The sequence below is a fragment of the Cololabis saira genome, chromosome 3 (genome assembly GCF_033807715.1).
Source record: "Cololabis saira isolate AMF1-May2022 chromosome 3, fColSai1.1, whole genome shotgun sequence".
NCBI classification, from domain to species: domain Eukaryota; kingdom Metazoa; phylum Chordata; class Actinopteri; order Beloniformes; family Belonidae; genus Cololabis; species Cololabis saira.
The window spans coordinates 29887307-29913177 of record NC_084589.1 but is presented as its reverse complement, the minus strand read 5'-3'; the positions used below and the strand labels follow the sequence as shown (position 1 = coordinate 29913177).

Below are 25871 nucleotides of genomic sequence, written 5' to 3'. Positions count from 1 at the left end.
AACATCCTTCTAGCTTCAGCCCTTAATCTTTTATAGCCATTTTCACTTTGAGATCATCATTTTATCTTTTCTCCCCAGTCACCTTTCCATCTCTTTTAGACTTTGATGTCTAAACCACATTAAAAAATATCTGCAGCCCTGTTCTTTGACTCCCTTTTCATATCTGATGAACCAGCCACATTTTCTTAAGTTTTTTTTTTCTCTTCCCCGCCCTACGCACTGGCTTCCCTTTCTTCCTTTCTGACTTAACGTGTCTGTCGTTCAAAGGATGGTCAGAAGTGTCCGTCACCATGTTTGTAATACTAATAGCACACACCGTACCATGCAGATGGCTATGCTGCTCTCATTATGGTTTCACTGTCAGCTCAAAGTGCGCAGAGGCAGGGACTTATGTGAAGCCATCTGTATGTGCGACACAACATAGGATAACAGGCACGCAGTGGGAGTCATTTGCACATTTATTGTTTTCAGTAAATCGTTCTTGTTTAACACAGCATGTTATGCCAAAGTTGCCAATAAAATTGAAAAACAAATCACAGCACTGTCAAGTTCAGATTTCTATGTTATCTTTCTCTGTGTGCATGGGTACAATGTTTATCCAACAGCTGATTATTCTGACCACATCATAAGACGTCACGCTGCTGGACATTCTGCTGCAGAGTACTCCATTTTACTGCCTGTTACTCTGGTATTCTGTTTGCTTCCCATATCAGTGGTCTCTCTCAATTTACTCTTCCCCAAAGTGTGTGTGTGTGTGTGTGTGTGTGTGTGTGTGTGTGTGTGTGTGTGTGTGTGTGTGTGTGTGTGTGTGTGTGTGTGTGTGTGTGTGTGTGTGTGTGTGTGTGTGTGTGTGTGTGTGTGTGTGTGTGTGTGTGCATCTGGTTTCTGTACCTGGGTGTTTATTCCCAAACATGTACCAGCCTGTGCTCACCTTGTGCATGCGTGTGTGTGCATGTGTGTGTGAGATGGGTTATTGATCGAGCCCAGCTGAAGTGGCGGGCCCTCAGGTGCAGTCAATCAAAACAATGGGGAACCTATGATGGGAGCACTGAATTTCGCCCGAGCCATCTGATTGGCTATTACCAAGAGGCAGATTGCCATGATGACGAATAAGATCCTAACTGAGGCTATGGCTTCATCAGTGATGGGAAGGAACCGGTGCTATTTCATTGTTATTGAGACCTATTGGCAGCATTAGACAGAGAGGATTAGAGTATCTTTAACGCCCAGGAGAAGGGAAGGTGGAAAGAGGAAGGAGATGGAGAGCTGTGAAAGAAGTAAAGAAAAAGAGTGGGGGGAGAAAAAGAGGCTGAGGGAATGGGCTTCTGTCGAAGAGGGAATAAAAGAGCAAAACTGAATACAGAGAGAGGTGATTGGAAAGTGTCTGCAGAAATAGAGCTGAAAATAGACAGAAAAGCGGGGGGGGGAGGTTGTTTTTTTGTATATTTACTCTCAAACTGTGCTCAGGAATACATTTAAAGACATTTTCCTCTTCAAGTCAGTGAATTAAATGTATCTGATGCTATGTTTCTTTAGCTTTTATTAGATTTAATTTGTTAATGTTGAATTTTATATGCCTGTAAACTGATTAAACATCCCAGAGTACGTTTATACTCAGTTTTTAGTATTAATCAAAATATATCATCTGCCAGTTTTAAAAGATTCATTAACAACCAACACTATGGTAAGAAATTCACTTTTGCTCTCCTGCCTGTAACATTATAATACATTAATAATATATTATAATACTCCCTAAACTGTTACATTAATAATTCAATAACTTTAAACCAGGACATGTTCTGCACTGTGACATCGTGCTGTCATCAGTTTGGTAGTTAACACCTATTAATGTCTGTGTCAGTCAGTGCGGTTACTAGGGGTGGGTATTGGGAAGGACCTCACGATACGATACGCATCACGATACGATACGCATCACGATACTTGAGCCACGATACGATACACATTGCGATATCCCGATTATGCGATATCCCGATTATTATATTCTACATAGTTCACCGAAAAATTTAAAAATGCATTACACATCTTAAAATCCAAGTTGTATATATGTACATCAGATGATAGTGATGGATCTTAAAATCCAAGTTGCACGTTCATCAGATTATAGTGACAATTCATGGGACAAACTGAGTCAAAACAATGTTTTATTATAACTATACAAGCTAAAGTTACAACTTATTTGTATATGTTTTTCATATTATTTACATCATATGAAATGAACATTAAATTTAGTATGAGGTTGCTTTAATTATGTGGCAAATGATAATAAACACAAGAAAGATGGGTACTAAAACCAAGGACAGGCACAGTGATCAGTCAGTATAGATATAAATCCATAAATAAATAAACCTGTCCATTATTTTTCATTTTTTAAGGACAGGCAATTGTGTTATATAAAAAATAAATTATAAAATGAAATAAAACGTGAAATAAAACCTGAGCTCAGTGCAGGGCCCTCCCAGGGTTGGTAGAGAGTGGCAATGCCCAGGACTGTCACTTAGGTAGGAGCACTGGGTGATATAATGGGAAAAAAATCGGGGATAAAAAATATTAAAACAAAAAAATTTTTTTTTAAAAGAATCGATATTCAAATTTTTAATAACGATATTGAATCGGCTGGAAAAGTATCGCGATATATTGCCATATCGATATTTTTGCCCACCCCTAGCGGTTACATGCACATCTAAATCAAGCTATTAGCAACAATCTAGCCAAGGATTAAACTGGAGTTGCCGAGAAATCCAAGTTTACATCTGCGAGAAGACAATCGATTCTTGAGTGAGGTGCGTTCGACTCCGCAACGCTAGGTGGCGCCTCACATACACGTTGGCATTCTTCCGTTTAGTTCTTTATTGTTCGTCTTCTTCTCCTACTGTGTTGATATTCTGGCTTTTTCGGTGTCGTCACTTCCAGAATGAGGAGTCCCGGGACGGTCAGTAGCTCGGCTAAATGTGGGTTACATGCTGGAATAACTCGAATTAGTACGGCATTATCTGGCAATAATAGCTCGATATCAAGAGCTTCAGTTCGGTTCGACTAACTTAGCCATATAGCCTACATGACTTTCAAAAATTCGATATTGGTCGGATTAAGGCAACAATTCGACTTTCTGTTAGTGCCGGTAAATGTACTGAGTGATTCCAAGTCATAACTCATCACTGCGGTTTGACTCCAAAAGTCGACATCCTTCCTGCGCAAACAGATCAACTATAAAATCGACCCACAGCAGTCATCTGTGAAGCGCTACAACTAAAGATTCAAACCCTGGACAAGATCCTGTCGCAGCTGAAGAGGGATGGCCTGGTTTTACGATTCACGTTTTATTTTACATCATGTGGTTGACCAGGTCACGGTTTACCTGGAAAAGAAATGGCAGGTCAATAAGAAAGCAAGCAGGCGGAGACACCATGATGCTCTGAGCAATGTACTGATGGCATTTATGTGGACGTTACTCTCACACACCCAGTCATGTGAAAAGAAACTACACCCTGTGTTGGTTTGTTATATTACCCAAGACATAATAAAACCTGTTTGGACCCTAACTAGGTCTTAAACTCCGGTAAATACAATGCGTGTTGTTTGTTTTCAAAAAACTAATCAAAGCAGTGTCTGCAAATTCACCATGGCTGTTTCCAGAGTCCCTGAGAAGGAATTACACTTCATTAATTGATCATAATTGATCCACATTCAAGACAGCTGCCAGTCTATAGAACTGAGTTAGCATGTTAAATGTTTGTGTTCAGGACAGTATGATTAGAAAAATTGTAAGCTTAGCAAAATAAAAACTATTATCTTTTTTTAAAGGCTTACGGTGACTTCGCAAAGTTGCATCTGAAGGAAAAACTACAGAGCACCACATCTGTTGAAAGCCAAAACCAACTCATCAGCCCAAATGCCTCAAAGCAGCTGTGAAGCACGGTAGGAGAGGGAGGATTATATGGGCTTGTTTTACCAACCCAGCACCTGGGCACTTTGAAGTCATTGAATCAACCATGAATCACTCTATACACCAAAGGTCCTGAATACAAGGACCATCCATCAAAGAGCTAAAGCTCGGCACGGGACAATGATCGCAAGCACACCAGCAAAAGACGACTGAACAAGAAAGAAAACAAAAAGATGTTGTAGCAGTTGCCCTGCCAGAGCTCACAAAGCAGCTCGATTGAAATACCAGATAATGAGACAGAGGGATCTTTTTTCTAAATGATGTGCTGATATGTAAAACCTTAAAATTGAAAGGTGGTGTGTTTTCTCTTTCACATTCACAAGATGTCCTTTCTTTTTTTCTCACAGCTATCTTTGTTTGACCATCCACAACCCTTGATCAAAAGGCTTTTCTCTAACAAAGAGTTCAAGTGGCTTTACTGGCCTCCAAACTCCCAAGATACAAGTCTGATAGAGCATCTGTGGATGTGATTCAAAGATTTTAAAAAAAAGAAGAAAGTCTTTGCATTTCCTGGAGGATATACATGGTGACTTCCAGGACCAATAGTGTCCGCTGCTACAGGACAACTTTCAGATAAAGTCCATTCTCAGTTGACACAATGAATTGAGGGAGACCTTCAAGGTATGAGACAGGTGGTTTAAATATTGTAGCTGAGTGGAGTCTACACAGATGAAAGATTTGGGCTGTAACAATACCCCCAGGAAATTCTATTAACGTCATTACAGTGATTACTGCCATTTTCTGAGAGTACCCTGTGTTAGCAGTATTATGTTGTTTAGCCACAGGGGAGCTTTTCTCTAATCAATCAGAGGTAGAAAGATCCCAGCGGGGGCCAGAGAACCAGGCTCACTGTGAGATGAGTTCTTGGCTTGCTATACTGATCTAATATGACTGTGTCTATGGGTGCAGAGTGGTAACTTTCCAAATATGTATGCGTTCGTTAATTGCATTTGATTCATCAAGTCTGACAAAACGGCAGCATCCAGTTCACTGCTGAAAGCAAAGAATATGATTATATTGTCACAAAAACTCCTTCTATTATGTGAATACCTTTTACTACTTTGTAGACCTTTCTGCACACTTTTAAGCTCTTCTTTCATCACTGCAGGTGGGTGAAATAAAATAAGGAGCTGAAAAGTGTAAATATAAGGTAAATTTAGGGTATCGCATATGGTCAGAAAGAAACAGAGAACAAACGGTGAGGTACTATTGCCGCGTTCAATTTGTGACGACTGTGTTTCTGGCTGCTGTACAAGCTCTGCTGCTGCAGTAGTACATGACTGAGTCCCTGTAGCTGTCGGGTGTCAGTCTGCGGGGAACAGGAGAAGGCCTGAGTGGACCAAGACTTGTCGAAGCTGTGCAGAACATATTGCTTCTAGCACTCCTTGGTTGCTTTTATTCTGCACCCTGCTGTTAGTCACCCCACATGCTGAAATCACAGAGATACACGCAGATAAAACACATAAATATCCTGATTTGCTTTGTGCGTGTGCGTGCATCGTTGCATGTGTGCAGAAAAACAAAATTAAAAAGGAGGCAGAAAGCCAAATATGAGAAGGGACATTCATACAATCTGTATATTCAACTGTTTGGCGCATGCATTCATCATAAAGCATATTTGTGTGTGTTTGCTGTTTTGTTTATGTGCTGTAGTGTCTCGGCAGCTTGCTCATAGTGTCTGCAGAGCCTATTATGAAGAAGAAAACCATGAAATCAGAGATCTTAATTATCTAGAGGGAAGGGTGGGTGGCTTGAAAGGTAGGGAAGCAAGCAGGGGGAGAACCTGAGTGGGAGGAAGGAGGGGGGTAAACTGTAATACGAGGGAATGCCATCTCGCCACACACCCCCAGGCAGAAGAAGAGGGGATGAGCAGAGTCTGAGGCAGAGGAAGTAGGATGATCAGGGGAGGAGTAATGAAAAGGAGGGATCCGGAGAAAGACAGAAAGGACTCAGACGGGGAAAAACAGCTTGAGGGGGGATGAGGAAAAGAAGAGGAAAGAATCGTTTGTTTCCCCCCCCCCTTCTGCCTTACTGTATGACACAAGAAAATCTGACAGTTAACATAATGGCAGGATGAATCATTCCTATAATTGAATTTGCAAGTGGAACGGCTTCGGCAGTGGTGGATTTAAGGAGACTGTACCTCCAGCCCTGACGGGACACAAGTGTTATTTTACTCATTTTCTCAGTCAAGAGTCGCTGCTGAGCCGAGTGGGCCTGCTGCAGACAGCCGGGCTACCGGTCCTGAGCCGGCAGGCTATTTCACAGCATTTGTTAACCTCCAGACAGCGTAGACGAGCTGAGTGATCGACTTGTTGTGTCTAAATATGCTGCTCGTGTGCACACTGTGGCAGCGGTGGAAAAGTACCAGGCACCCTTTGGTTTCATTGCATCTACAACCAGACTCGTAACATTTGTTTTTGGTCACTTTGACTCAGCATCTCCATTTTGTAACCCTCTGCATTAGTCCTTGCCTTTCCAGTATTGATAACTAATATCCATTCATTAATATTAAGTCATCTTCTCCTTTATTTTCTTCATATCTCTAAGTTTCTCTTGACCCTTTTGTTTTATTAACATTTCCTATTTTTGTGAATTTTGTTTCTCATCTAACTTCCTAAATTGGTGTTTCAGCATTCTCTTATCTTATAGGCTTTTTAGCATTTTGATCCGATTCTTGCTCGACTTCAAGGTGAAGTCTAACATTTTGAGAAAATATGACTTATTCATGTAATACCAGTAAGCTGGCACCTATACCTTAAATTTGTTTTTGGAAACTGTTATTTTACAGGAGAAAGTTTGTATATATTAGTTTGGCCACATGGAATGAAATGTAAGGGTTGCAGATCTACAGTAGAACTACTCTAAATGCAAACTAAACCATATAAAAGGAATGGACACAATAACATCAAGAGCTACAGTTAATGCAATTCAATGAAGGGCTTAAGCGCGGTGAGGTTTTACTGCAGAATATTTGCTGCTGCTGTGGGTTCCTCTCATTTTGGATACAACTGAAACATAAATCAGCAAGGCACATTTTGCAGTCCCAAATCTGTTAAATCAATACCTCCCATCAAAACTTTTTTTGAAACCCGTTTAATATTGTTGAAATGACAGGACCAAAACTTTGTCGCAAGGCAGGGAGAAATCTTTGTTTAAACGCAAACAGTGTTGCACTGACAAAGTAAAGAGGCATTCAGAAAGCACATCCTCCATCAAGGCAATTGTTTTATTGTGTTTCCAGAAAAGAGAGAGAGAGAGATCCTCCACAACAGACTGATGCATTACTCCGTTCACACTGCACAGACAGGCAAACACCTCCCAACACACACCTCAGCCTTTTCTTCTCAGCTAAAAGGAGGGAAAACCCTGCAGTCTCCTGCATCAAAACCATGATATGTGAGAGGGATGAACCCCCTCCACCCCCCGCACCCCAACATTGCAAAATTATTGGTCTGCTCCCCCCTCCCACACACATATACCCGGCAGTGTTGCCAACTTAGCAACTTTGTCACTAGATTTAACAATTTTCAGAGTCCTCTAGAGAAATTCTTTCTTTTTTTTAAAAAGGGACTTGGGGCAAATTTAGCCACTTTTTTTCAGGTGTTGTTGAAGACTTTTGAAAACGAACATGAAAGCTTGTGTCGTTCTCCTTCTTAGCGAGCAGCCAGTGCTGCTTAAGGCCTTTCCCCATCCCAAAGCACTCTCAGGCAGCGCCTCTCGCCTGCAGTCACAGCAGGAGGCGTTCACCTCTTCGCATCCAGGCTGCAAATGAACCGCAAATCCAGCACTGGCTGATGTTGCACTGGACCAGAGTCTTCGAACTACAATAAATAATCATTAATATAAAGGCTAATCTTTATTTATTGAATTTTTATAAGCGACACTGTTGCCCCGCCAAAGAATCAGGTTCACCGAAGAATCCCTTCCACCTGATTGATAAGGGAATATTTAAACCAGGCATTTTTAGATTGGATCCCGCTAACATCACTGGGTGATGAACGCGTGTTTAACGTGCGTTGGCAATGTAAACACAAGGCTTGTTATTTGTCACCACAGGCTTGAAGGCAAGTTGAGGGGAAGGAAGGTGAGTCGGGAGGCATTGTGTGGGCGTGTAGAATGACGTATTGTTCCTACATCAGCAAGATTTATACGCTGTCAGACAGGTGTTATTTTCAAAATGAGGATGGATGAACATCAGGATGAGCGTTTTTTGGCTGGGCTTTACTTATTGCAAACGGCTGGTTTGTCATTTTTGTGTCCACTTGTTTAAACAAAAGACCATCCTTTGTGGTTCTGAACATACATGGTGTCCTTGTCTGAGATTAAGCAGCTTGCTGATCTCCTCGTCTCCCCAGTTTATCATCTTGCAAATATAAACCCTACCTTTGACCTCCTGCTGCTGATGTTACTCTCATCAGCTTTTTGCATATTTTATAAAATAATAATAAATAGATAAAATGGTTATTCACTGGGCAGCTCGACACGCTACTCCGCGTCGGTCAATGTAAGAGGGGCACGTGACATGCTAGATCCACGCGTTAAACTCGAAGTATTCACCAAAGTTAATGGGTTTATAGAAAGTCTACTCCAGATTTTCGTACCAACAATTCACACGCAAGCATTAACAAAGGTAGTTTAGAACCTGGTTCATCAACTGTCTCTGGCATACAGTTTATGACCAAAGTGAACCGTCAATGCAGATTGCTCAAAACAGGTAAATGTTTGCTTAGTTCTCATCTCACAATCAGTATGTTTACATGCACAACAACAGAAATTTGAATTGTTGCTTTAATCTGACCAATATCGAAGTTTTAAAAGCCATGTATACACCTTAGCCAGGCTGTAGTCGACCGAACTGAAGCTCTTGAGACTGAGCTTTTAGTGCCAGATAATGCGGTCCTAGTTCCAGTTATTTCAGCATGTATATGCAACCCACGCTGAACCGAGCTACTGACTGCCCCGGGACTCCCCCTGCCGGAAGTGACGAGCCGCCGGAGCAGGAATAATAACAGTCACGGCATCAAAACAACACAGTTACAAAAGAAGTAGAGGGAGACTTCTCGTGCATTTTACCTGCAACATGATCAGGCTTAGTATGTACGAAATTTACAGAGCTTCTGTATCATTAGTGTCCTTATTTTTTGGATGTTGTCCTCCTTCGCGCTTGTTTGCTAATTTTACTGGAAGAATGCCAAGTGCTTGTGGCGCCACCTAGCGTCGCGGAGTCCAACGCACCTCACTCAATAATTCGATGGTTTTCTCGCGCATGTATACTTGGATTTGTCTGAAACTCCGGACTCCGGACTGACTGTTCAGCTAAAACCATATCTGTTGTTACCTGTTCCCAAAGTTATCCCCAAGTCACATTAAATTGATGCTATATAAAACTAAACAATAAAAAATGTGTTAGAAGTCTTGACTTTGTTACCAAAACATGGATTGGAGGTTTTTTTGTTTTGTTTTTTTGACTTGCTTTGATTTGGTTATTTCATCCAACTTAAACTACGAAATACAATGATCACAGATTTGTTTTTGACAGACCATTTTGTAAGGCCGAGAATGAGGCCATGGGTGCTCCGTGAAAATAGGCGACTAACAACCTGATAAAATGCACCAAAATACAGAAAATAGTATAATTGAAAAATTAGTAGGGGATCCCCAGACCCCCCTCTGGATTTCAAATGCTCTCCACACCCCTGGTCTCCTGTAAGAAAGTCAGCGGAGGTAATTCAGTTGCTGACCAGAACATATTCATGTTTGAATCTCAAGCTTTTCAGTAAATTGTCCACTTACATTTCGGCTATGATGGAGAATACTCTTAATATTCTTTTTTTTTTACTATTTTACAAAATTTGGATTTGAATGTTTTCAAATTTATGCTTGGAAAAATGCATTTCAAGACAATGTCAAGTATAAGACTGTAATTAGGGCCCGAGCACTGACAGTGCGAAGGCCCTATTGTATCTATTTTTTTTCTCGTTTTTTTCCTTCTTCCGACGAAATGAGGGCCTTTTTGCCCCCCTAAACGTTCCCCAAAAGTCACCAAATTTTGCACGCAAGCCAGGCCTGGCGTAAAATTTGATATTTCAGGGTTTGCATTAATGGGCGCTTTCACTGCAGCACACCTGAACGTGCACAAGGGTGCGAGGGCCCGTTCATCGCTGCGTGCAGCTTTAATTCATGTTTGTTTTGATAAACAGCCACAAGAGAACAAAAACCTTGTTTGACTCCAAATATCGATTCCAATATCGATTCCCATCTCCTTGCACACTGAAATCATTGTTCTTATGTGATTGTTACTGGAGACAGATAAGGGTAGCATAAGAAAAATCTATTCATATGTTCAACTGGGAAAGTCAGAATATGTCGCTACCGACAATACCTGTGACCATAAACTAAAACATTGCAAGTTGTGTTTTTTTCAGCTTTTGTACTACATATCCTTGTCTCTTTATTGACCTCTCTCTTTCCTGTCACCATCTTTGTCACCAGTGATCTCTTCAGTCCCAACACTGCGCTCTTCCCAGCTACGCCCTCCCCCTCCCTTCTCCCCCTCGTCACTGAGCATGTTCTCTGTGGCAGGGAGGCCCTCGGTCAGAGATACTTTCAGCTTGGGGAAAGCCTGTGCTCCCTCACATTCAAGTCAAGCAAAAACATACAGAAAGGAAGCTGCTTGTATGTTAGAACTGTTTCTTTGTTTCATTTTTTCGTTTTCTTTGCTTCCTGATCAGCGCTTGTGCATGATTTGTTTGTACCTGCCAGTTATAATTTCTTATTTAACCAGGCTGAATGCATATGCAAGTACCACACTGTTTCAATCGTGGTAGGGAGTTAAGAGCGCTTTGGAGGAGATTTGCTTTTCAATACTGTAGCTGTGTATGAAACTCCCACTTGTTTCAGCAGTTTCCCACAGTTGAGAAGTTTAATGACAATTAGGAAGATTTCAAACTCATTTGCCCTCTAGCTTGTTTAGAAAACTGAAATTTGCATTCAAAACGAAGCCTTGGAAATATAGAGGTAACAATATTACGTGTCGCAGCCAGGACAATAATGCTGGAGAGCAACGTCGGTTTAAATCAGTGTTAACTATGGGGTGAATGTCGTGGTGAATACCGCTTGAGATGGTTTCCCTTCCACGTGGATGGATTTTTTTGCTTTCATTACAAACGGTACGGTACTCGTTTTATAGAGATCTCTGTTTTGGTGATGTTATTCTTTTCTGGTATACAAAACGTCATATTTACTATCATCAGTTAACACCTGCTGCATATCTAGTTCCCCATTTGAACATTTGTGTCGGTGGTTATTTAAATGAGTCAGACGACGACTGTGGAAAGCACTGCATTCCCAGTTCAATACCAACTGTAACATAATTTAACACCAGAGCAAGGCCCTCGTTAACTTGTTTGCTCGTTGCTTCTCAGATTGTTGTCATACAGACATTCATGAACATGAGGCAGGAGGTCGAAGGAGGAAATTCTCAATTTATGTAAATATATTTCAAATGCCAGAAGAGGACAAGACACTGCCGAGCCACATTACTCTTGAATGACTGCAGAAAAAATAAGATGACCTGGAATCTAACTAGAGGGAGTCATGAAATACTTTTTTTTTTTTTAATTTAATGTTTGCTTTTTTTGCTCAAATGGACACATTAAATTCCACACTGCTGCAGAGGAATGTAACATTACCAAGCGGAGGAGATGCAGAAGCGCACCAGCTTCATTTTCTGGACAAATTGCTGTTTAGAGACTCCGGGGATTGAAAGTCAGCTGCAGTGGTACCTACTGCAAAAGGTAGGCCATATCATTATCGTTGCCATTTGGCCACATCCTATGTTTTGACGGCTCTCTTACTCATGCAGGCTGCCCACTCCTGAACCATGAAAGAAACAGTTTAAAACTCTTCAAATTCAGTTACATTATTTTAATTGTCTGCAGATCTCTTGACTCTGCAGACATGTATAAGGGAGACACAACTTTTCTTTTTTAACTATGACATAATGAAGGGAAAAAAGGCAATTTGATTCGAATTATAATTAGTTTTACTCCTGACAGGTGGAGGTAATGGAAAATATATTTGTTCAGCAGTAACCATTGCTACAACTCACTGGTGTTAAAAACATACATAAACATGCTTATTCTGAATGTCCATCCATCCATTTTCTATCGTTTGCAGGGTCACAGAGGTCTGCTGGAGCCTATCCCAGCTAATCTCAGGTTAGAGGCAGGGGTTCACCCTGGACAGGTCGCCAGTCCATCACATAGGCCACATAGATAAACAGACAACCAGACATAGGGTGCTTTCACACCTGTCCTGTTTGGAGCCGTTGTTCCGAAACAGGGAGCGTTTCCGCCTAAAGATCGGTTCGTTTGGTATATGTGGACACAGCAATCGCGATCTGATGCGGGACAAAACAAGCGAGCCGAGATCGCCTAGGAGAGGTGATCTCGGCTCGCTTCCACTCGAGACCTGAAGCGGTTTGTTTGCAGTGAGAACATAATCAACACAGCAACCGACACAAGTCACTCATAACTGTGGTTCGATGCTCCATAGTTATTGTTTTTCCCCGAGTACGAAAGAGGAAACTCCTTCCGTGTTAATTTCTGACCGATGAGAGAACAGTTGGTTCGTGCATCGCATTTGTTAACAGCTTTGAACCGCTACAGACGGTTGCCTTGTGAACATAAACTCCACAAACGAAAATAGAAACAACTGTATCGATTTAGCCCCTGAATCGGAACAAAACAAAAAGGCCACAGGTCTGAAAGCACCCATACTCACACTCACACCTACAGGCAATTTGTAATCATCAGTTAACCTACTACGCATGTTTTTGGACTGTGGAAGGACACCAGAGTACCCGGAGGGAACCCACGCAGGCACAGGGAGAACATGCAAACTCCACACAGAAAGACCCCGCCAGGCCAGGGAGTCAAACCGTGAACCTTCTTGCTGTGAGGCAACATCGCTAACCACTACAACACCATTTTCTTCACCATCAATGATTATCTAAAAAGATTTTGACAAATATTACAACACTTTAAAAAGATTGTGGTCCTTACAAACAATAAGTGAGCGAGCTGTTTTATGTTAAGATATACACTTTTTTATGCTTTTTAATGTTTACATAACACTATGTTCTGCATGTGGATCAGATGGCATGGTGGACTGTCATACCAAATATACCATAACCTAAGTCATCCAGATTTATATGGAGCTTTAAAATATAGCATCAAACCAGGCTTCAGAGAGCACTAAAACATGAAAGTACATGAAAGACTGTTGGATAACGTCCAGTGCTCTCTGGGATATACCTACCTGAACATGTGACATGCCCCACTTTAGCCCAGTGTTTTCACATTCGACTTTCTCTTTTGTTTTCCTCTTTTTTGTTGTCTTTTTTCCATAACATTCTCACAATGCAGAGTCAGCCATCCGAGGAGGAGGGACGTCTCACTGAATTGCTTCTCCAGAGGTGTACTTCCATTGTTTTGCTTGAACTTAAAGGATCTTTGTTGTTGTTGTTAGTGAGCAAGTTTGTTCTTCTTAGAGAACTCTTGATAAGTCATCATCCAATCATTTCCGTTCATGTTCAGCGACAGAAAATATGTTTCATTATAGATACGTTTCTGAGCCAGAAGTTTGCTTCGTTTGATCCTTTTGAGTCATAACATGTTGTTGCCAGAGAAGCTGTTGAGAGTTTATTTCTTTAATATAACCACACATTTCTAGTGAACATGGAGTGAAACAGGAAACAGAGTGGTTACGCGCACTGAGACCGACAAAGGTAGTGCCTTCATGCTGCCACTGCTTTGAGATGAACCGATGAACTGACTCCACACAGCTCTCCCACTTGGACACCCACATGCTCACACGCACACGCACACGCACACACACACACGCACACACGCACACACACACACACACACGCACACACACACACACACACACACGCACACACGCGCATGCACACACACGCACACACGCGCATGCACACACACACATTAATAGAGATTCACACAAGCACATTTAGCATATTTGCCTTTCTGCACGCATCAGCACATACACATATATACATAGGGTGGCGATTAAATGACTGATGGAATTTATTCTCTCTTTCTCTCTCTTCCTCTCTCATTGTCAGGTTTTGCTGCCGTGGCAACAGAGTCACGGATGGGAGGAGGAGGGAGTGGGAGTTGGCAGGACTGTGAGGGAGACAGATAGAGGAGAGGAACTGGTGATTGAACAGGTGAATGAGGGTTCGGGGAGTCGGAGCCTGCTGGACACTGCTGCCACGTTTGTGTGTGTTTCTGTCTTTGTGTGTGAGCAACTTATTTTGTCCTAACAGTGTGAGGCAGAAACAGAAAGAATGTGTACTTTGCTGCACATCGCGGGTCGAATGTTGCACACCGCGTCTGACTCAGGTGTGCGTGCTGCATGACTAGGACATGTCCACTCAAATGGTTGTATAATTTTTTTTCTCCCACGACTAAACCTAAAGAGCGAGTTGTGCCATCAGCGCTGAAAGAGGCAGAGAGGAGGAACACTGAAAAAGAAGTGAAGATTAAATAACATGGAAATAAAGGGGCAAGTGAGCGCCGCAAACATGCTCTTGTGATCCGGGTTTACATTTGGGGCTTCTTGTTTTGCCTTTTCGTCTGCGCTAATTTACTCTGTAGAAAGCAACATGCTCAAATCTGGTTTGTTTTCGGCTGCCCCGGGCCAGAAATTCTCACTGACTGCACTTCTCTGACTCGTTTCAACATCAGCAAAGAATTGCTTGCATCTGTGCAAAGTAACCATGCAAAGAACAAAATATGTAGGGCAAGCCATTCTTCTAATTCAGAGGAGTGATAGTGCTCTCTAACAGCATTACATTATCTGGTATTAATGTCGAACACCAGGGTTAACTAAAAGTCTTCTTAAAGAGACAAAATCTTCCATTGTAAATTCAGAATATATTTACAAAGAAAGCAGAGAGAATGTTGCTCTTCGCAGAACAGTTTTGTGTAGTGATATGAAGTGTATATTTATTATTTAATATCACAAATAAATGCCATAAAAATGGAGAATTAAAAATCATCACCAGTACACAAACAATACTAAGCGCAATCTGTGCGTACCCAACAGTTAAACTTCCCTGCTCAATCAAAGCCTCCGTGCTATTTTCATTTGTTTATCTATTATTTTAATACATTCATAAGCATGCACCAGCAATGCATAAAAAATAAGCTAATTGAATGAAAATAAATGTAGTAATTATGCCGTCTTATCTTGCTTGTTTCACATTGTTTTCTGGGTTTGTTGAAAATCGTGCCTTAGGATGAAAGCATGAAAAATGCATTTTCACTTTTGATTCTGCTGCTAAAACAGCTTAAAGCTTCTCACCACTGCCAGGCGATGCATGGAAACCCTCGAATAACGCCGTGGACCTTGAGATTCTGCCAATCTAAAGTCTATGTATTGATAGATATGACTGACTTTGGCCTTTACTATTCTGCAGAGGAAAAATCTGATAGCATCCAACAGTTGAGCACCAATCCTTAACACGGTGTCTACGGACAAAAGGAGGAAATAAGAACGGACTCTGTTTCACACCCAACATGTGCATGTGTACAGATAAAAGACGAAAACTGATTAACTGCCTGGTGGCTGCATTGGATTACATAACTAAACAAATTATTTATGGGCAATTTCATTAAAAAAGACAAGAACAGCACCATCTTTTTTGTTAAAGGTCACAAAAGTGATAGGATAACATGATGATGCCCTGAGGGCTCTTTTTCCTATTTTGTCTCATGTTGAAAACAACATAGCTATGAATGGAGCTCATGACCTTGGTTGATGTCACTCCTCCTTTTTTCATTCTGCAGTCTGTGATACACTACACACTGGAAATGCCAGGAAAAAAGTATTTTAATAGTGCCACTTTGCCAGAGTATAAGCAAACGCATGGAAAACGGCACGATGCTGGAGGAGGCAATAAAGAAAGAATAATCACTTTTCAGTATTGGGCTCGTATTAAACCATAAATGAGCCATTTAATCTGATGATTTAATTAGTTTAATAAGTTAAGTGTAAGAGCCTCTTCAGTCTAGAAATAAAATCATATTTTTACTTTCAAGCATTTAAAAAACTGCACCTATCAGGCCATGTTTCATTCTACTAATCCTAAAGCTGCACATATAAACTACATGCTCAAGGCCATGATGTAGATGTATTTGGTTTAAAAGTTTAATTTATCGGTATTTATGTAAATTGCCTAACGACGGCATGTGCTTTTCTGATTGATGTGCTGAGCTGCTCGACTCGTTAAGATACATATTAATCAGCTCAGATTAGTCAGATAATTATATGTTTAGACTTGTGCGCTAATCAGGGACTAATGGCTGATATTCATCAGAATTTTATAGCTTTAAAATTATTTAAAATTTAGTCTGTACACATGGTCTATACCTCCCCATGATGTTGTATCACTCTGGTACCCATGAGTGTGTAGAAAATTGGCCATCACCGCTCAAGATGAGACATCAAACCATTGGGCCTGACAGGGGCTGACTGCAGGGGAGAGAGGGGAACGGCAATAAAAATTCAGCAAAATATTGGGAAAAAAAAAAAAAACTGAATGACTGAACACGTCCAGAACATTGTTGTGCATCAGTTTTGCATAAAATGCTTTTTATTTGTGTATCCATCTGTGTATTGCCGATAAGAGCAGTCTCAAATTGTTTTCAGGTGCCCAAAGCAAACAAACAAGCAATCTTTTCTGCTGCTCTGTGCCTCTCAGACTGAGTGGGAAAACAAAATAGGATGTCACACACAAAGCAACCCGAGAGTATCATAATTGCCCCAGTGTTTACAAGATCACATCACCTTTACTATAATTTCCCAAATGTGCAGTATGTATGTATGTCCATGGGAGAGGTTTCTTTGCAAAGAGGCCAGTATGCATTTAGAATGATTCACAGACTATATTAAAAAAACTAAATTGACTTTATCAGGTTTTTGGGTTTTTTTTAGTTTTTACCCTAATTTTGACCATAATTCAGACTCATCCTTTAAGAGCGATGTAAAGATAGCAATCAAAACCATGAAGTTAGGTTTAGGAAGGTTTCAAATTAATTAGGAAGTTGAATCAGTTGCATGTAAACCACAGGAGGTAACCTGGCCACACCCAATCACCCAACTAAAATTCCCTTTGGTTACATGAGTCGGCAGCCATTTACACTGGGACAGAATGCACCGAACCAATGGCGAAGGAAGGGGACTGGCTTTAAGTGATGACTCATACATAAGAGTCCAAGAGCTACTGTTCAGAAGGACCAAGGTGACTGCAGAATCGGTGATTAGTCCTTGGTTCAACAGGTTTTTACTGCAAAATCGAGAACAGTCATTCACCAAGGTCCCTATGCCACTGCACGTTTTGGATATCTTTTGTTGACACTCGTCTGGTCCGTCACATGCTTCATTTTTACGACCAGTGGCTTCCAGGAGCAGACTGTTCGTACTGCTCTCTGGAAATCAAAGTTGAATCATGAGCAACCCAAGTATTTCTTTGCATCCTAGAAGAAAATAATTACGAGGGCTGGCCAGATTAACGGGGGGTGCTCCCTGCTAGTAATTACATAGAGTGCAGGTTCAAAGCACTTATGGATTGGTTTCACTTGTATGCTGCTGTTCTTGTACAGTGTATGGGACAACTGCATTGTTGTGTGCTGTACATGCAGCTCATTGTTGTACTGTGTATCAAGTTATAGTTTAATAAAGTACTTAAATGAATACCAACCAATAATACAAATCAGTTTGAATAAAGGCAAAGATATGTTACGGGCAGGGAAAATAAAATAGATATATTCTTCTGTGAGATGATTCTGAAAACAATTAATCATAAATAAAGGTGAAACACAGTGTTGAGTTGGGTATTAATGGCTTATGTTCTCTTTGCATACCAGATGAGTGTATTATAAATTAATGTGTTTTTAGGTGCTTGGTTATATTTTAAACCAACGAGCTTTTAACTTGAATGTATTTTTAATCTCACCGTGGGTACAATGGGACTCTGTCCGCAGTCAGCAGTAGAGAACTACTGTCTAGAGGTCAGTCGCAAAGCAACAGCGACAATGATGAAAAACCATTCTGCCTGACAAATGACTAATAATTTCTCACATTTGGGCTTGATTCCATCTTCAAATCAATATCCAATGTCCCTACTGATAGGACAAATCGGTAGTTCAACCATCAACACAAGGCCAGTTCACGCTTAAGACTAGGGACTTTCTGCAGGAGAGTTGGTGAAAGAAGAGGATACAGAGGCAAAGCACTTATTTGTGCGCAAAGTAGGGGTCCAATTCAGGCTACGAGTGCTCGCTTTTATACATGTGTCTCTATGACAAGTGTATAACCTTCCCAAGGTTAATGAAGTGATTCAGTTTACTATTCAGTGGTCAAACACTGGCTAAAGCTCAGCTTTCTCATGCTAAATTGCCTCTACCAGCTCTGTGCTAATGGGTCATAACATATGCTATAAACAGCCTCTGTGAGAGTATTTATGCAGCAGCACCATACTTAAAGCAGAATTAGCATTTGTTTGCTCTATTGTTCAGTAAAACCACACCATGCACTGGTGAATAAATGTGAAACGCGTTGCAACATTGCATTGCATGATGCACAACAGTGCAACATCAACCTCAAAGTCTCACAAGCTACTACAGAATCATCCATATTCATTTTCTACACAGCTTACAACTGGCATCTCAAATTACAATCATTCATTCATGGTTGATCTAGGTCAGGTTGAAGTTAATTATGCATGAGAAATATGTTTTTTTTTATTCAATTGCTTATTTATCTGAAATTCTAGCATTCCACCTCTGTAGTCATGCTTAATAACTGTATTTTCCCACACTGGAAAACAAATTGAATGGCATTCATTTTGATGGAGGAGGAGACTTTATCTTGAAATGCAATTGTGCTGTAACATGTGGTTTCCCAATCACACAAAGTGGTTTACCCTAAGCTGCACACTATGCTACCAGGAATGCAGATAACATGAACATGTGGTTTTATTAATAATGATGCAAGCATCGTGTTGGTATGTACTTCATTAATTTGAATGCTGCGGCTTGTTTCTACGCAGTAGATGAACCACACTAACTAAAAATAATAAAAATACAGAACAAAACAATTTTAATGAACGATGGAAAAGAGGTAGCTACTTCTACTCAAATTGTTCACATTTGCATTTTAACTGCACTGTATGTCTCACTCTGTGCTTGTACTGATGTCCAAGCAGCAGTGCATTTGTGTTTGTTTGTTTGTTTGTTTGTTTATTTGTTTGTTTTTGGAGTTAGAGAGAAAAGGTCTCCTGGGATTTTGAAAGCAGCACTTTAGTTATAATTCCTGTCTGAGATAAAAAGCAAAATGATACAACAAAATGAAAACGACAACGCTGCAGTTCCTGAATTTGTTCATCTGTTTCGTCGCAGGTATTTTCATGCAGTTTGTCAGATCAAAAACAAGTTCCCTGAGGAATAAATTGAGTGGGATTTAAAAGTTGGTCAATATTTGGCTCGTCTGCTTTCAACTTTAGCCTGTCGAGTTTGCTTGACGTACTGCAGCGCCCTTCACTCTTCCTGGTCCACCTGTCCGTCCGGTGGCCATCTGCTCGGACAGGTGAGTTATTGCCAGAGCTTTGTTAAGGGCCCCGCCCCACCCCCACGCCTGAATACACATGTACACACACAAACACACCCGCACACACTCCATCTATTACTGTCCTTGACAGCCGAGCCTGCAATCAATACTCCCCCTCTGACAGCATGCTCACATGTGATGGAAGGCAACGACAGGGGCTGTTGGCGGATGAGGAGGGAGGAAAAGAGGGGGGAGTATCAGCGATGAGGGCGTGTGGGGCTCGAGGGCAGCAGATGAGGAAGACCAACAAAGACAAACATCAAAGAGTGGTAATACATAAAACACAGAGATATAGTAAGTGTGGGAGTAAGAGATGGAGGACAGGAGTGGCAGGGCAGAGGAGAGATGCAAACTAGAGTGTGTGCATGTGTGTGTTCGAGAGGGAGATAAATGGAGAGGGGTTGTGGGTGGATAAGAAGAATGCTATATATAATGGCAGAGATTCAGGAATAGATTGGAATGATTGTGTTTTGTGATTATATAACACAGCAAACAGTAGCCACCACCAGCTGGCATCAAAGACCACACACAAACAAATGCTCAAAATACACATCAACTCTCATTGACACACAAACATGCAGGAGGAGAACAGGCAAAGAAACGCTGGCACATACGAGCCAAACCTCATCTTCATGCTAAACTGAACTTACTCCCCTCTAAAGGGCTTCTGTCATCTGCTCTGCGTTGATAACACAACTCACTCACAAACACGAACTCTCGGACACAAATACACTCCCATCGTGTTATAAGCATATCTCATATACCCAAAACGACTCATAATCGCATATAAACACACCGACAGGGCTGTTTTCTCCAAACTCGACCCGAGTAGTCATGTTACTCTACTGCCACACATGCAGGCACACATGCACAGAAGCCTGAGGGAAAACACGTATGGGATCCTTCTTTTTCGGCATGTGGATGCTTGAATGTAATGAAACTTCAGACTTCATTAATGCATCCATGCAAACTTCCACCTTGAGATGCCATTAATACGATAATTTAACTGGACAAGTTACTGCCAAAACAGATTATCACAGTTCAGCTGTGAAGCTATTTTTTCCTTTTTTCTGTTTCACATGAAGAACTTAGAGTGTAATGTTTGCGGTTTAACAGGCAGAACTTTACGGTTGAATGTGGATACACAGCAGGGTTCAACAGGTGGGTCATCGAGTGTGGAGGATGTTGACCTGTTAGAAAATACGAGGGATAAAAGTTCCCATGGTCCCAACCTCAGGTGTATTCAAAGGTATATTCAAAGAGAAATATAGAATACAATTAAACTGTTTGATGGGGACTTAACCAGTTCCCTCAATGGCAGTGAAATCCTCTGAATCTGCGCATGCAAAAGGTGTCAGAGTCTATGCCAGAAGTTGATGTCAGAGGTCAGTGGAGAATGGGCAGACTGGCCCGAGACTCAAATAACCATTTGTTCTAACCAAGGTAGACAGAATGCCATCTTTGAATGCACAACATGTCGACCGTTGGAGGAGAGGGCCTACAGTAGCAGAAGACCTCACTGGGTGTGGCTCCTGTCAGCTAAGAACAGGAAACTGAGGCAAAAAACTGAAGATTGAAAAAAAACATTGCCTCATCTAATCAGTCTCGATTGTGACATTTAGAGGGTTAGGTCAGAGCTTGGCATAAATACCATGAAAGCATGGATCCATCCTGCCTTCTATTAACGATTCACGCCGTTCATTGTGATGTAATGATGCGGGGGAAATTTTCTTGGCACAATTTGGGCCTCTTAGTACTGTTAGGATGGAAAAATGTACCTTTCCATGCCATCTTCTAACTTTTCATGTCATCCATTTTCTGTTATTGATCAGTAGAGTTTCATATTTCATGTCAAATACAATATTCATGTCTGAATAATTATTCCTCATCTTTCAAATGCATTTAGTGTATCTGCCATCTTCATTTTGTATCATACATGTAGTCAATACGTTTTTTCTAGTTGAGCTTGGTTGAACCACGTATTCGGAACAAAGGACATGGGAGAAACCAAGACAAAAACCTGGTGGTTGTAGTTTCTTTTTTGTCACGGGATGTAGTTTTTTCTCTTTTCCCGGCAGCACCAGATTGGACGGGGAGACGAGCCTCCAGGATCACTTAACCACAGGCCCTCTCCATCTATAGTATAAATGTTTATGTTAGCCTTATATCTGGGGACAGTCAGTGTTTTATCACCTGGATTTGTTGGTGAAGGACCCGTGAGTTCACTATTCTGTACAATAAACGCTTCTGGTGAATTTTGATCAGAGCAGTTCCCCCTTCCAATTTTTGAACACGCAATCATATTTTCTTTAAATAGAATTCTGACGGTACCAATTGAGTATCGTTTGTCAGAGCCTACCTGAGTACTATTCCTGACCATGTCTACCCCTTAATGACTACACTGTACCCATCTTCTGATGACTGATTCCAGCAGGATAATGGACCAGGTCACAAAGCTCAAATCATCTCAAACTGCTTTCTTGAACATGAAAATGAGTTCACTGTACTCCAATGGCCTTCACAGTCACCAGATCTGGATACAACAGAGAATCTTTGGGATATGATGAAACGGGAGATCAGCATCATGGATGTCAGCCAACAAACCAGCAGCAACTTTATGATGCTATCAATATTGACTAATATCTGAGGAATGTTTCCATCACATATGAATAGTGCATGAGGCTTTGGTTTAGATATGTCCGAGCCGGTTAATTGGGTGTCTTTCATCCCAGTTGAGGAAGTGGAAGAAAAAGCGGATGGCTCAAAGGGAATGCTATACAGTTAGGCCACAGGACGAGCCTTTCATCTTTTTGCACATACAAAAACTACCACATCAGTTTGTGTCTCCATACAAAGCCATGAAGTCCAGAAATATCTGCGTGGAGAGACAGATATGGAGGTGCTCCAGTTTCAATAGAGCAGGAAGTGAGCTGCGCACAGCCAAGGTGATCCCTGCCAGCCATTTTGCCCTGCATTTAGTATTCATTTTCCAGGCGATCAAACCGGCTGCCAAGAGGTGGAAAGTGTGTGTATGTGAGTGTGAGAGCATTAACTCTCACCAATTGAGTGTGTGTGAAAAGTGCAAAAGCATTAACAAACATGTGGGTGAGGGTGTGCAGATGTCGGCTTAACGGCATCAAAGAATCATGGAGAACAAACGTGTTCGTACATTATGTGTGAGAATGCGCGCGTGTTAATGAATTTGCTAACCCGCGTGCATCGTGCAGCAGAGCTGATTAGGAGCGAGGAATGCGCCAGAACAGGCCAGGGGCCAGCAGACCCGACTCCCAGTACGCAGCCAGCAGAGTAAACCTGGATGCAACAGCTTCCTGCTGGGGAAGGATAAGAGAGAAAGGGGGAACACAGGAAGTAATGAGAGGGGAAAGAACAAAGGAAGCAATAAAGAAGGGGTAAAGCAGGGAGAAGGTGGATGAGCGGAAGAAGAGGGTTTGGGGAGAGAAGACAAAACAGCACAGTAACAGGATGAAAGCGACAAGGGAGGAGGGGAAAGGAGTGATAAGGACAAGGGTGAGCAGAAAGAAAGAGAGGGGATGAGAAGTGTTTTGTGCTGGTGGTGGAAAAGAAGGCGGGGAGGAAAATAGAGGAAATGGGATCAAGGGAAGAAACTAAGCAGCAGTGGCCTGGCAGCCTGCGCCGGAGCAGGCAAGATGGCTGCAGGGGACAGAGCGCCCGGCCAAATATGGTCATCAGGACCCCGCTCTGTCCTACTTTCTCTAATGGGCTAAACCCATGCCTTGATGATTCAGGAAGAACCACATATTGTCAACAGGCAGCAGCAACGATTCCCGTCACTTTGATGTTTCCTCCTGTAATGAGCGATGTAGAACTTGTGCCTAATCTAAACAAACATAGCTGTGCAGCATGCTTACATCAGTACACGCACACAAACACACAATTCCACTCCTTTCACAGTGTACGAGTTGATATGATGAGTGTTTCTGGAAAACGCCACGAGGGATGCCTCGGGACAAGAGGGTGAGTGAACACATTGTACCTGCCCATCGAAGTTTGTGTTTGAATGTTTGGTCTTTTTGAGCTGCCTTGTTTGTGTCCATGTACAGTATGCCTTCCCACCCAGGGCTCAACCGAGCTGTGGGAACTCTCATTTATGTATGAAGACTGCCCTTAGGTTTCACTTCAGGCTACAGCGTAACAGACCAGAGATGCATACCATACACTCACAGCATCGCCAGGTCAACAACCCTCAGATTCAAACATCAGTGCACATGGGCAGCAATCAGGAACCTGCAAAAACAGATCTGCTAAGGGTTGTTGTGCGAGTGGCTCTCTCTCTGTGTGTTGTTTGTGTCCCTCTTTAGCTTTAACGGTGCTTCAGAAGCGGCAGCAGTCAACTAAGATAAAAGCAACCCTGCATATATGCTGTAAACAAGGGTTTTCTTTTCAATCATTCAAACTCACAAATAGATTCTTCACCACCATGTTATCCAACCCAGAACATGTGGACAAACTGAGAAACAATGGCCTTGTTATGGCCAAGAGATAAAACACCTCAGCAATACAGCACTGATTCATCTCGTCTAGTTCAGCTGTCCTACACGGGTCTCGTTGCTATGTTAGTTGCTATGACTGGCCGCCGGGTCTCACATGCAAATGCACCGCAAATTCCAATCCTGCTGAATTAAACGCTACATAAGGCAGAATTTCAAAATCACGCTTTTATGAAGTTCATGTCCGAAGTTGCAGAAGCAATCAGGGTCTCACAGCTGTGGGAAACCATTTTAACAACCCATACGCTGTATCGTAAAGCCTGTCAAGCGGCAAGAAATGCCTTGAAAGAATAGGCCTGCTTGGTGAGAGGGCTCTAAATGTACCAGAGTCCCCCTAAGCTGCTCCATATATGGACTCATAAAGTGAGGTGTCACTATCTCTATCAGGTGAAGCGAATAAGTCGTAAATGACCCAGTCGCAAGGGCCTGAGGCCTAAAATAAGAACAGCTTACAAACAACATGCTGAAAGGCAACCGGGGCAGTATAGCATATGGATTCACTGAATTTGTTGTCACAATTCAGAGCAATAAATATACATTTCACGGAAAAAGTGATACATCTATAAACACCCACAAAATCTGCCTCATGCTGAACACTGACACACCAAAGAGAGACTGTGTGCAGTATGTTTGCGACAGCCCACACATTAATTTAACCATTATCATCACATTTTCAAGTCTTTATCTTCTATGCACAGCAAGCATTGTCAACAAAGGTTGAGAAACCGACTCAAATGGTTTTTTTTAATTCCCCTTCAAAGGTAGTGTCTTCTTCACCAGCATCTCATCTGGGGTCCATGTAAAGTGTGCCCTTGTGTTAAGCTTATTTCCTGTTCTCCCTGACAGCGACACCCACAATGAGGCCGCCTGGTGCAATCATATTCAGAAAAAAAGTTGCTTAACACCTCCACCGTGGCTGCTAAGGGCCACCTTCTGCAGGACTGTTATACCTGTACATGCTTTCATTCAGAAACTTATTAAGAAGGGAAAACAACAAAAAGAAAATTTCAAGTAAGCAATTGCCTTTTCAGTATGTGTGTGTGAATGTGTGTGATAAAACTCCTGCAGTGATCAGACGTAGCAGGGGAATCAAGTAAGGAGCAAAAAGAGAACAAACATGTCCACGTCAACTTCACTTGAGTTCAAGAGCCACGGAAACAAGCCAGGATCGAGGAGGCTAGACTATGTGAAAATGGGATGGCGAGGTAGGAAGACAGCCTGTTTTGTTCTGTCGGTGTGTTGACACACGGGTACAGTTTCTGACAGTGTCTTATTATTCATTTTCATAACATAGATACTCACCAACGACCAGCGAGGGAACTGATGGAGCGGGAAACACATCTACGCACCAATAGGTGTGTGCATGTCCTGCATTTTTTCTATGCTCGCAACAACATCTGATAACAAGCGCATTAGATCATCTAATTGCATACCTATCAGTGTATTTGTATTTTAAAGTGTGTGCGTCTCCGACTGTTTTCAGAACGCAGCCAGCAGTGGGCTGATGCCTGAGCTGTGTGGATGACACCTCCTGTTGACAGTGGGCCTTGAGCGAGGATGCTAGTCATAACATAACAGCAGGAAGGTGGGAAGACATCACCTCCAAGCACACACACATGCACACTCAAACATTATGACACAGTGTTAAAGTCATATCAAGGTCCTTATTTAGATTGGCT

The 25871-nt window shown here is 41.8% G+C and overlaps 1 protein-coding gene across 4 annotated transcripts in view; it reads right to left on the bottom strand.

Moving 5' to 3' along the window:
• The window catches only part of grik5 (glutamate receptor, ionotropic, kainate 5), a 105870-nt gene that overhangs the window by 47073 nt on the left and 32926 nt on the right, over window positions 1-25871 (bottom strand). The window lies entirely within an intron of this gene.